The 12,611-nt window shown below is 32.7% G+C and overlaps 1 protein-coding gene across 1 annotated transcript in view; it reads left to right on the top strand.

The window, feature by feature from the left end:
* Window positions 1-12,611, top strand: part of LOC124234181 (eukaryotic translation initiation factor 1A, Y-chromosomal-like) — a 139,491-nt gene that overhangs the window by 99,917 nt on the left and 26,963 nt on the right. The window contains exon 4 of the transcript XR_006887240.1: window positions 3,206-3,341. The gene's annotated coding sequence lies outside the window, so the exon portion shown is untranslated. The remainder of the gene's footprint in view (window positions 1-3,205; window positions 3,342-12,611) is intronic.

Raw genomic sequence — 12,611 nt, 5'->3', positions numbered from 1 at the left:
ATGTATTGAAGATAAATACTTGGGTAAAAAGAACAGATTAGTGGTTACCAGAGAGGAAGAGAGTGGAAGGGTGGGTGAAAGGCATAAACGAACATATATGTATGGTGACAGGTAAAAATTAGACTCCTGGTGGTGAGCATGGTTTGATCTATACAGAAACTGATAAATAATAATGTACACCTAAAATGTTGTAAACTATTATGACCTCAATAAAATAAGTGGAAAAAAGAGAAAACCACCTCAACAATATAAGAACGATATATGAAAAGCCAACTGCTAATATCATACTCATGGTGAAAGAATAATATATGTTCCTCTAGATCAGGAACAGAGCAAGGCTGTTACTTTCCCATTACTAAGTAAAATAGTACTGAAAGTTCTAGCCAGAAAAATTAGAGAAGAAAAAGAAATAAAATCATCCAAATTGAACAGGAAGAAGTAAAATTATTTCTCTTCTCTGATATCTTACATGTAGAAAACTCCAAAGATTCCCCAAAGAATTGTTATAGGTATAAATAAATTCAACAAAGTAAAAGGGTACAATTGACGTTCAAAAATCATTTGCATTTCTATACTCTAACAATGAACAATTCATAAAAATATAAGAAAACAATTCCATCTATAACAGTACAAAAAGCATAAAATACTTAGGAATTAGCTTAAATAAAGAAGTGAAATATTTGTGCAATGAAGAGCACAAAATGCTGCAGGAAATAACTAAAGCAATGAAAAATAAATAGAAACACACCCCATGTTTGTGCATTGGAAGACCAAATATTGTTAACTCCAAATGATGTATAGATTCAAAGCAATCTCTATCAAAATCCAAATGACTTTTGAACAACAAAAATCCTAAAATTCAGATAGAATTTTTATAGAATTCATATAGAATATGAACTTATGGAATTCATATAGAATTTGTATAGAATATATTCAGAGAAGATAAAGGAGATTCTAGTGAACATAATCTTAATGTGTGCAAATAATGAATATAATAAAACTTTGAAAATAATCTTGAAAAAGAACAAGTCTGGAAGACTCACACTTCTCTGATATGAAGAAAATGAAACATACTCCAAAGCTGCAGGAATCAAACAGTGTAGTATGGTTTAAGGATGGATATTGCCCAATGGAATACTCTAGAGAGACTAGAATAAATACTTGTCTCTATGGTCAACTTGTTTTTTAGATTCATGGAATTATAATAGCCAATTAAAAGTTATCTGTATTAAAAGTGTACAGCTTCATGATTTGATACACTTATTGTGCAACCCAATCAAGCTAGTTAACACACGCATTACCTCACATAGTTGCCTTTTTTTAAAGAGAAAAATGCTCTACCCTTTTAAGAAATTTCAAGTATTTGATACTAAGTATATTCTCATTGCCATATATTATATCTTCAGAACTTATTAATCTTTCATAACTGAAAAGTTTTCCTCCTTGAACAACATCTGTAAATTTCTCCTTTTCAGCAAAGTTAACCACTGTTCTACTACTCCTTGTTTCTAGGAGGTTGACTATTAAAGCGTTCAAACAAATAAGTGAAATTGTGCAGTATTTGCCTTTCTACTTCTCACTTATTTCACTTAGCATAATGTCCTCCAGTTCATCTATGTCATCACAAATGGCAAGTGTTTTTATCCTAAAGATAAATAGTATGTGTAAATACATTATATATAATACATATTCAAGTATATACATATATAAACAAGTGTAAATACATATAATACATAGAAAAGTATGTATTGAGAAACAGTGTTATACAGTATCATAAATTATATTATTTATAGTTTAATGCAATCATATAATGTAATAATGTAGTAATATATAATATAACTAATTTATACTGTTTATATATTATATAATCACATATCTTTATTGATTCATCTTTTGACAGAGAGACAATAGTAGTTTCCATATCTTAGATATTGTGATTAATGCTGCAATGAACAAAGAGATGTAGATATTTCTCTGACATCTTGGTTTTATTTCCTTTTAGGTATATCTTCAGAAATAGGATTGCTGGATCATATTGTAGTTCTATTTTTAATTTTTTAATGTATGATATTTCATACTGGCTATACCAATGTACATTCCTACTGACATTTTAAAAGAATTTCCTTTTTCCACAACTTCACTAATGATTATCTTTCATCTTTCTAATAGTAGCCATCCTAATTGGTGCGAGGTGGTATCTCATTATGATTTTGATTTCCTTGATGATTAGTGAAGTTGAGAAACTTTTCATATACTCATTTGTTATTTATATGTCTTCCTTTGAGAAATATTTATTCAGATTCTTTGTTTTTAATTGGAATATTTGTCTTTTGTTTTTTATCTATTCAATCATGAGTTGCTTATATTTTGATTATTAAAATTTTATTAGCTACACTTGCAAATATTTTCACCATTCTGTAGATTGCATTTTTATTCTGCCAATTTTTTCCTTTGATGTGTACAAGTTTTTCATTGGATGTAATCCCACTTGTCTATTTCCTTTCATTATCTGTACTTTTGGTGTCATGTCCAAAACAATCATTGGCCAAAACAATGTCAAGAAGCTTATACCTATTTTTTCATCTAGTAATGTTATGCTTTCAGATGTTACATTTAACTGAATCCATTTTGAGTTGACTTTTGTATACGGTGTGAGATGAGTACACTTCCATTATTCCAAATGTGGATATTCAGTTTCCTAACACCGTTTTTGATTACTGTAACTTTGTACTAAATTTAGAAGTCAGGAAGTGTAATGCCTGCATCTTTGCTCTTCTTGATCAAGATTGCTTTGTGGGTAATTTGCTGGTTATATGTGTTTTAAGATTGTTTTTCTAATTCTGTAAAGTTTCCCTGTGGAATTTTGATAGGCATTGCAGTGAATCTATAGATCTGTTTGATAGTTGGGACATGTAAAAGTATTAAAACTTTCAATCCTTGAATATGGGTGTCTTAATTTATCAAGGTCTTCTTTTGTTTTCCTTCACCAATGTATTATAGTTATTAGTGGACACGTGTTTCACCTCTTTGGTTAGGTTTATTCCTGTTATTCTATTGTGAATGAAACATTTTCTTTATTCTATTTTTCAGAAGCTCACTTTTTTGTATGTAGAAATCCGATATCAAACAAAGATACTTTTACTTCTTCCTTTTCAATACTGTAACTTTAAATTTCTCTTTCTTCCCTAATTAATGTGGCCAACAGTGCCAGTTGAACAGAAGTTGCAAGAATGCACGTCCTTCAATTGTTCAGGATCTTAAAAGGAAAGCTTTCAGGTTTTTTCTCCATTGAATGTGATATTAACTACGGGATTTTCATATATAACCTTCATTGTGTTTAGGTAAGTTGAACACATACTCATTTTGTGAGAGTTTTAATCATTAATAGATGATGAACATTGTCAAATGCTTTTTCAATGTCTATTGAATTGCTTGTTTTCTTTAATATATTAATGTCTTGTATTACATTGATCAATACATATATGTTGAACCATTCTTACATCTGAGAGATAAATCCCATCAGATCAAGGTGTATGATACTTTTAATGACTGCTGAATTCAGCTTGACAGTATTTTTTTCGAGGACTTTTGCATATATTTCACCAGGAATATGTGCTTGTAGTTTTCTTGTGCTATCTTAATCTGGTTTTGGTGTTATGGTAATGTGGGTCTCATAAAAGGAATTTGGAAATGTTCCTCATTCAATTTTTTGAAAGAGTCATGAAGAACTGATACTAGTTCTTCCTTATAAATTTTATCAAAATTACTCTTCCATCCATTTGGTCCTCACCTTATCATTCTTCCTCTGAGTATTCTTGGCTCCATACCAATACTAGTTGTTGATATATACATTGGTTCATATCTGAGCTTTGATTCTGGTACATTTGTCTCTATGTCTCTCTTTATGCCTGTATCAACTATTGTGATCACTATAGCTTTCTAAGATAGTTTGAAATTAGGAAGTGTAATGTCTTGAGGTTTGTTCTTTCTCAACGTTGCTTTGGCTATCTGGGTTCATTTGTGTTTCCATACAAATTTAAGAAGTATTATTTCCATTTCTCTATAAAGAAGTCATTTGGATATTGACAACAATTGTGTGGAATCTATAGATGACTGTGTAGTATGGGCATTTTAACAATATTAATTTGTCCATTCTATAAACTAAAGATCTTTCCATTTATTTGTTTCTTCTTCAATTTCATCAAAATCTTAGTTTTAAGTGTAGAAATCTTTCTCTTCCTTGCTTAAACTTAATCCTATTTTATTATTTTGATGCTATTGTAAATGGTATTTTCTTTAATTTTTTTTAGAAAATTCATTGCTCAAATATAGAAACACTGTAGAGTTTTGTATATTTTGTAACTTGCAAATTTTTCTAGTTCATTAATTAGATCTAAGAGGTTTTTGATGGAGTCTAGAACTTATATATGAAAATCATGCCATGTGCAAATAGATATAACTTTACTTCTTTCTTTCCAATTTTGATGTCTTTTATGCTTTTTCTTGCCTGAATGCTATGGCCAGGACTTCCAGTACCATCTTCAGTAGGAGAGGCGACAGTGGGCACCCTTGTCTTTTTCCTGATCTCAGAGGAAAAGTTTTCAACCTTTACCATGAAGTAGCTTGTTGGGTGTGAGCTTGTCGTATATAGCTTTTATGTATTTGGTTAGTTCCTTCTATACCTAATTTGTTGAGAGTGTTTATCATTGATTTTCAGTTTTGTCATTTGCTTTTCTGTATTTATTGAGGTGATTATATAACTTTTGCCTTTCATTCTGTTAATGTGGCATATCATACTTATTAATTTGGACATGTTGAACCAGTCTTCCATCCTACAGATAAATACCACTTAATCATGCTGTGCAATATTTTTAATGTGCTGCTGAATTTATTTTACTAGCATTTTGTTGACAATTTTTTATTGTATATTCCTCAGATATATTGGTGTGTAGTTTTTTATTTTTAATGTAATGTCCATATTTGGTTTTAGTATCAGAGTATACTTGCTCTATAAAATTAGTTTGGAAATGTTTCCTCCTGTTTGATTTTTGAAAGGTCTTTGAATAGGGCTGATATCAATTCTTGTTTAAATGTTTGGTATAATTCACCAGTAAAGCCATCTTATTCTAGTCTTTTTTTTGTGTGGAGATGTTTGATTAGCTATTCACTGTCTTTACTGGTGATTGTTTTTACAAATTTTCTATTTCTTTCTGATTCACTCTTGCTAGATTGTGTGTTTTGTGAATATATCCATTTCTTCCAATTTTTCAGTTTGGTGATATATCAATGTCTACTGTAGTCTACTTGATCCTTTGTATTTCTGTGGTATCAGCTGTAATGTTTCCATTTTACTGGTAATTTTATTGACTTGGGTCCTATATTTTTTCTTCTTGGTTAGTGTAGCTAATGTTTTATCAATTTATTTACACTTAGTTTGGTTAGTTATTTCTTTTCTGTTTTACTTATTTCTGTTCTAATCTTTTTTATTTTCCTTCTTTCTGCTAACTTTCGGCTCAGTTTATTTTTTTCTAGTTGTTTTATTTGTAACGTTTGGTTGTTTGATGTACATATTTTTCTTTTTGTATGTATGTAAAACTTCTTCCTGTAACTTTTTCTGTTTCATCCCCCAAATTTGAGCATGTGGCGTCTCCATTTTTGTCTTGAAATATTTTTATCTTTTAAAATTTTTCTCTGAGTCATTGTTTGCTCAGCAATGTGTTACTTAATGTCTATGTATTCATAAATTTCCCAGTTTACCTTCTGTGGCTGGTTTGTAGTTTCATATCATTGTGGTCAGAAAAAATACTCAGTATGATTTTAATCTTCTTAAAATTGCTAACATGTGGTCTATCCTAGAGAATATTTCCTGTGCATGTGTGATGAATGCGTATTCTGCTGTTGTTGGAATTAATGTTATGTATGTGACTGTTAGATTCCTCTGGTCTAAATAATGTTGAACCATTTTTTTCTCATTGATTCTTTGCCTGCATGATCAATTGTTGTGTGTGGAATATGAAATTCCCCAATTATTATTATATTGCTGTTTGCTTCTTCTATTAGCTGTTAATATTTGCTTTATATTTAGGTGTTCTCATATTAGATGCTTATGTACTATTCTTAAGTCAATTAGATAATGGGATGAAACAAAATAGGACAATTTAAGATTGTATTACAAAAGAAAAACAAAAATATCACGACACATAATCCCTTACACTATCACTACAATGAACATAAATCATCTCAAATTTGATATATTGATAAAAGGCAGTGCTATTAATCTAGGAAACTTGGGAAACATATCTGTGTCACAAAAATGATCAAAAATATTAATAGCCCTATAAAGAGTTATTCCAAAAATCAATATGAAGTTTAATTTACATCACCTGAGAAAAATCTCTCACCTCTCCCCAAAAAAGAACCATGGAAAAAAAAGTCAACGATACTCAAAATACAATTTAATATATTAAAAAATGGGGGAGGCATAAAAAAGCAATTCAAAAACTAAATGCAGAAGTGGACCAAAAAATCCAGGAAGAAGTGGAAATAAAATTCATGAACTAAGAATGAGACGAATGAAAAGTCAAATTTTTTTTCAGAAGCACACAATAGATTTCAAGGTGCACATGGGAAAATGGAATCAAGTGAAATTTGTAATGGCATTGGGAAAAGTCAGGAAAATGGGCCAAATAAGGAACATATTTATGTTAGTGGAGTCTCTAAGGAGGAAAAACAATATAGCATAAATCATAATTAAAACTATAAGAAATATTTTTTCAGAAAAGATAAATCTATACATTTATAGCATTCCTGGTGTAATTGAGAAAATTAATAGAACAATAAACTCATGGATATCTTAGTAAAACTATGGATTTTGACATTTAAGACAAAATGTCTCAAGAACTTCAGGAACAAGTATACATAAATTACGAAAACAAATAATTAGACCAGCCCCCGAGATTTTAAAAACCAACATGCAAACAAAGCAACAAAATTAAATGAACTGAAGCTAAAAATGTCTATTCAAATAAAAAAAGTACCTGAGGAAGCCATCAAAATAGCACTACTAGAAAAAAAACACAAAATATTAAACACCTCAGAGATCTAGGGAATATATGGACAAAGAACTGAAGAAAATTAGAAAAATAATATATGAACAAAATTAGAATATCAACAAAGAGAAATTATAAAAGGAACCAAACAAATTCTGGAGCTACAGTATACAATACTGAAATTCAAGATTTACTAGAGAGCTTCAACCCTGAAGATAGGACAATTGAGTCTGAGGCAAACAAAGAAATAGACTAAGGAAAAGTACACAGAGTATACTGTGGGATACTATCAAATATACCAACATCTGCATCATGCAAGTCTCAGAAGGAGAATAGAGAAAGAGGTAGAAAGCTTATTTGAAGAAATAATGGCTGGAAACTTCCCCAGTATGATGAAAGATGTGAATTTACAAGACAAGAAGACTAACAAAATCCAAGCAGGATAAACCCAAAGAGACTGAAATGGAGACAGTTTATAATCAAACTGTCAAAACCCAAAGAAAAAAGGAAAATTTTGAAACTTCATGAGTGAACTAATTCATCATGCACAAGGGACTGTCACTGAGATTATCAGTTAAATTCTTATCAGAAAGCTTTGAGGCAATAAATGATGGACATGTTTACAGTGATGATAGGTAGAAAACCCTATCAGCTCAAAATTTTATATTTGGGAAACCATCTTTTACAAAATAATCTCAACATAAAGAAATAGGGAGTTTATTACTACGAGAATGATATCAACCCTGGTATCACTTTCCCCACATTAAACCCAGCATATATGGGGTTAAAACCAAAACACTCTTTCCCTGCTTACTCTCTGGCTTCCTGCCTCCAGAATCTGCTATCCTCCATGGAGACAGACACCGTCAAGGGCAAGCACCTGGACCATCTCCTCCCCACAAAGAGATACGAGCTGGTGGGAAAGCTGCTGACCAGCAAGGTCACAAGCTCCCTCCTCTCTGCAAGTGTCTCAAGGCCAAAGACAGGCTGGTGGGAAAGTTCTGACCAGCAAGGCCATATGCTCCCCCTCCCCTACCTAAAGCCCCAAATAAAAACCCTTCCTTTTAGCTTTTCGGGGAGTGTGGGATTTCAGCGTTAGCTGCCCTCTCTCCTTGCTCAGCGCTGTGCAAAAAGTAAAATTCCTACTTTCTTCCACCACACCCTGTGTCAGAGATTGGCTTGCTATGCAACGGGTGAGCGAACTCACTTCTGGTTCGGTAACAAGAACTCTCCTCAAGAAATGCTGAAAGTGGGGCCAGCTCAGTAGCGTAATTGTAAGTTCACATGCTCCACTTTAGTGGCCTGGGGTCACAGGTTTGTATCCTGGGTGTGGACACAGCACCACTGCTCAAGCCATGCTGTGGCATCATCCCACATAAAACAGATAAATAAATATCAAATAAAATAATGTCACAGATGTTAGCTCAGGGACAATATTCTTCAAGCGAAAATGAGGAAGATAGGCAACAGATATTAACACAGGGCCAATCTGCCTCACCAAAAAAGGGGAAAGAAATGCTAAAAAATATTTTTGTGTTGAAACAAAAAGATGTTAGACATTAATTGGAAGTCTTATGATGACCTAAAGTTCACCAGGCAAGGTAAATATACATGCAAATGTAAAATCTAGTAGTATTAAAAATATAATTAGTCTTACTTTTTATTTTCTATGTGATCTATAAAACAAAATTATAACATATTATAAATCTAAGTTACTGAACACAGAAAGAGATAATTTTGAATCAATAACACAAAGGAAGCATGGAGCTAATAGGACTCAATCTTTGCACATGTTTGAAATTAAGTTGATATTCATTCAATTTATTTGTTATAATTTAAAATTTTATATGCTCTCACGATGGTAACAACAAAGCAAGTATCTAAAAACAAATGATGGGGCCAGCCTGTGACGTTAAGTTCATATGCTTCATTTTGGTGGCCTGAGGTTTGCCGGCTTGGATCCCAGGCATGGACCTAGCACTGCTCATCAAGCCATGCTGTAGCAGGCATCTCACATACAAAGTAGAGGAAAATGGGATAGCCAATCTTGCTCAGCAAAAGGAGAGGAAGATTGGTGGCATATGTTAGTTTAGGGCTAATCTTCCTCAAAAGAAAACGGAAACAAGAAAATTTTCAAAATATGTCAATACAAAATGTGAACTAAATACAAGAGAGGGCACTAACAGAGGAAATGAGGGGAAAAAGAGTTTTAAGCCGTTAGGTTTTAAGAGTGAAATGAAAAGAAGTAAGATGTTTCTTATCTGCAATCACTGTAAATGCAAACAGATTAAAACTTCCAATTAGAAAGCAGAGTTTGGCAGAATGGATTATCAGACAAGATCCAACTATGTGTTGTCTTCAAGAGACTCACTTCAGCCTGAACCCAAGTGGGTAGTAATTGAAACGATGGGAAAATATACACCATGTAAATAGTAATCAAAGGAGAGTTGGAGTGGCTATCCTAATATCAGACAAAATGTGAATACTTCAAAACTGCCAAAAGGGACAAAGAAAGACATTATATAGATATATATATTATATGTGTGTCCAAAGAGCATATATGTGTTTGATGCGTTTATATATTGTAATACGGCTGCTGTTGTAATAGTTATCATGTTACATTCTTTTTGTATAATACTGTCTACAGTCAATAATCTGTATTTTAAATCTCTATGGATATTTTAATCCTTGCTGCAAATCTGTAGCCTTAAATACCATCGTTCTTATCACCCACCCTCAAACCCTGGTCACTACTATTCTTTTACATTTCATATTTTTATATTCCACATGTAAATGGTATACATACTCTGGCTTATCTTCCTAGCATAAAGGTCTCATGGTCCATATATGTTGTCAAAAATGGCAGAATAGCCTCTCTTTTTTTCCTTACTATTTTATTTAGGTCATACTGGCTTATAATGTTGTATAAATTTCAGGTGTACATTATCATATACCATGTTTTCATAGATTGCATCATATTCAACACCAATAGTCTAGTTTTTATCCATCACCATACACATTTGCCTATTCACCTCTTTTGCCCTCTCCCCAGCCCCTGTCCTGTGATAACCACTAGTCTCTTCTCCTTGTCTATGTATTTGTATATCTTTCACCTGTGAGTGAAATCATATGGTATTTGTCTTTCCCAGTCTGACATTTTGTGTAGCATAATACCCTTAATGTCCAACATGGCACAGTTTTGTCCTTTTTATGGCTGACTAGTTATTCATTGTTTATAAATGACATCTTTTTTTATCCATTGATCTGTTGATGGCACTTAGTTTGCTTTCAGAGCTTGGCTATTGTGAATAATGCTGTGATGAACATTGGGGTGGATAACACTTTCTGAATTATCAATTTCATGTTCTTTGGATAAACACCCAGTAGTGGGGTAGCTGGATCATATGGTATTTCTACTTTTAATTTTTTGAGAAATAGCCATGCTATTTTCCGTAGTGAATGTGCCAGTTTGCATTCCCACCAGCAGTGTATGGGGGATCTGTTTTCTCCATATCTTCTCCAACACTTGTTATTTCTTGTCTTGTTAATTATAACCATATAGCCAAGATACGAAGTGGTATTCATTGCAGTTTTCACTTGCAATTCCTTAATAATTAGTGATGTTCAATGTATTTTCATGAGTCTGTTGGCCAACTGTATATCTTCTTTGGAAAAACACCTGTTCATATCCTTGGCTTTTTTTTTGTTTTTTTTTTTGAGGAAGATTGATCCTGAGCTAACATTTGCTGCCAGTCTTCCTCTTTTTGCTTGAGGAAGATTGTCCCTGAGCTAACACCTTTGCCGTCTTCCTCTATTTTTTGCTATGTAGTATGCCACCACAGCATGACTTGATGCATGGTGCGTAGGTGTGTACCCAGGATCAGAATCCATGGACCCCTGGGCTGCCAAAGGGGAGTGCACAAACTTAACCTCTATTCCATGGGGCCAGCCCCCTCTGCCAATTTTTGGTTAAGTTGTTCATTTTATTGTTGTTGAGTTGTATGAGTTCTTTATATATTTTTGAAATTATGTCCTTCTAGGAGTTTTATGGTTTCATGTGTTACAATTACTTTATTGATTTTGAGTTGATTTTTGTGCAGTGTGTGAAATAATGGTCTAATTTCATTCTTTTGTAGATGGCTGCCCAGTTTTCCCATCACCACTTATTGAAGAGACTTTTCTTCCTCCATAGTGTATTCTTGGCTGCTTTGTCAAGGATTAGCTGTCTATAGATATATGGTTTTATTTCTGGCCTCTTAATTCTGCTCAATTGTCTGTGTGTCTGTCTTTCACCTGGTGGCATGCTGCTTTGATTACTGTGGCTTTGTAGCATATTTTGAAGTCAGGGAGGGCAATCATCCAGTCAATTTTTTCCCTCACCATTGCTTTGGCTATTCTGGATCTTTTGTTGTTTCATATAAATTTTAGGATTCTTTGTTCTATTTCCATGAAAAATGTCAACAGGATTCTGTTTAGGATTGCATTGGATCTGTAGTTTACTTTAGATAATATGGACATTTTAACTATATTGATTCTTCCAATCCATGAGCATGGAATTTCTTTCCATTTCTGAATGACTTTGATTTCTTTCAATAGTGTCTTATAATTTTCAGTGTATAGGTTTTTCACCTTCTAAATTCATTCATGGGTATTTTATTCTTTTGTTATGATTATAAATGGGATTGTATTCTTGATTTCTCTTTCTACTACTTTATAAATATTAACTATAGAAATGCAACTAATATTTGTATGTTGATTTTATACTCTGCAACTTTACTGTATCCGTTAATTATTTCAAGTGGGTTTTTGATATATTTAGAGTTTTCTATGTATGGAATCATGTCATCCACAAATAATGAACTTACTTCTTCATTTCCAATTTGGATCCCTTTTATATCTTCTTCTTGCCTGATTGCTCTTCCTAGGCCTTCCAATATTATGCTAAATAAGAGTGGTGAAAGTGGGCATCCTGGTCTTATTCCTTTTCTCAGAGGAATACTTTTCAGTTGTCACTATTGAGTATGATGTTAGCTGTGGATTTGTCTTGTATAGCCTTTATTATGTTGAGATGCTTTCCCTCTATACCTGTTTTATTGAGAGCTTTTATAATAAATGGATGTTTGATCTTGTCAAATGCTTTCTCTCCATCTATGGAGATGATCATGTGATTTTTATTTGTCATTTTGTTAACATGGTGTATCACAATGATTAATTTGTGATTTTTGAATCATCCATGCATCTCTGGGATGAAACGCACTTGAGTGTGCTGCATGACCCTTATAATACATTGTTTATTCAATTTGCAATAATTTTGTTGAGGATTTTTGCATCTATGTTGATCAGTGATATTGGGCTGCAATTTTCCAGCTTGTGTTGTCCTTTTCTGGTTTTGATATCAGAGTAATGTTGGCCTTGTAAAGTGAGCATCTCTTCCTCTTCAGCTTTTGCCAGAGTTTTTGAAAGATAGGTATTAAATCATCTTTGAATGTTTGGTAGAGTTCACCAGGGAACCATCTGGTCCTGGACTTTTGTTTTTACTTGTGGTTTATCTATTCAGATTCT

This window comes from Equus quagga, unplaced genomic scaffold (genome assembly GCF_021613505.1).
Source record: "Equus quagga isolate Etosha38 unplaced genomic scaffold, UCLA_HA_Equagga_1.0 72560_RagTag, whole genome shotgun sequence".
In the NCBI taxonomy this organism is placed as follows: domain Eukaryota; kingdom Metazoa; phylum Chordata; class Mammalia; order Perissodactyla; family Equidae; genus Equus; species Equus quagga.
Note: the sequence above shows the minus strand (reverse complement) of the source record. Positions and strands in the feature narration are given on the sequence as shown.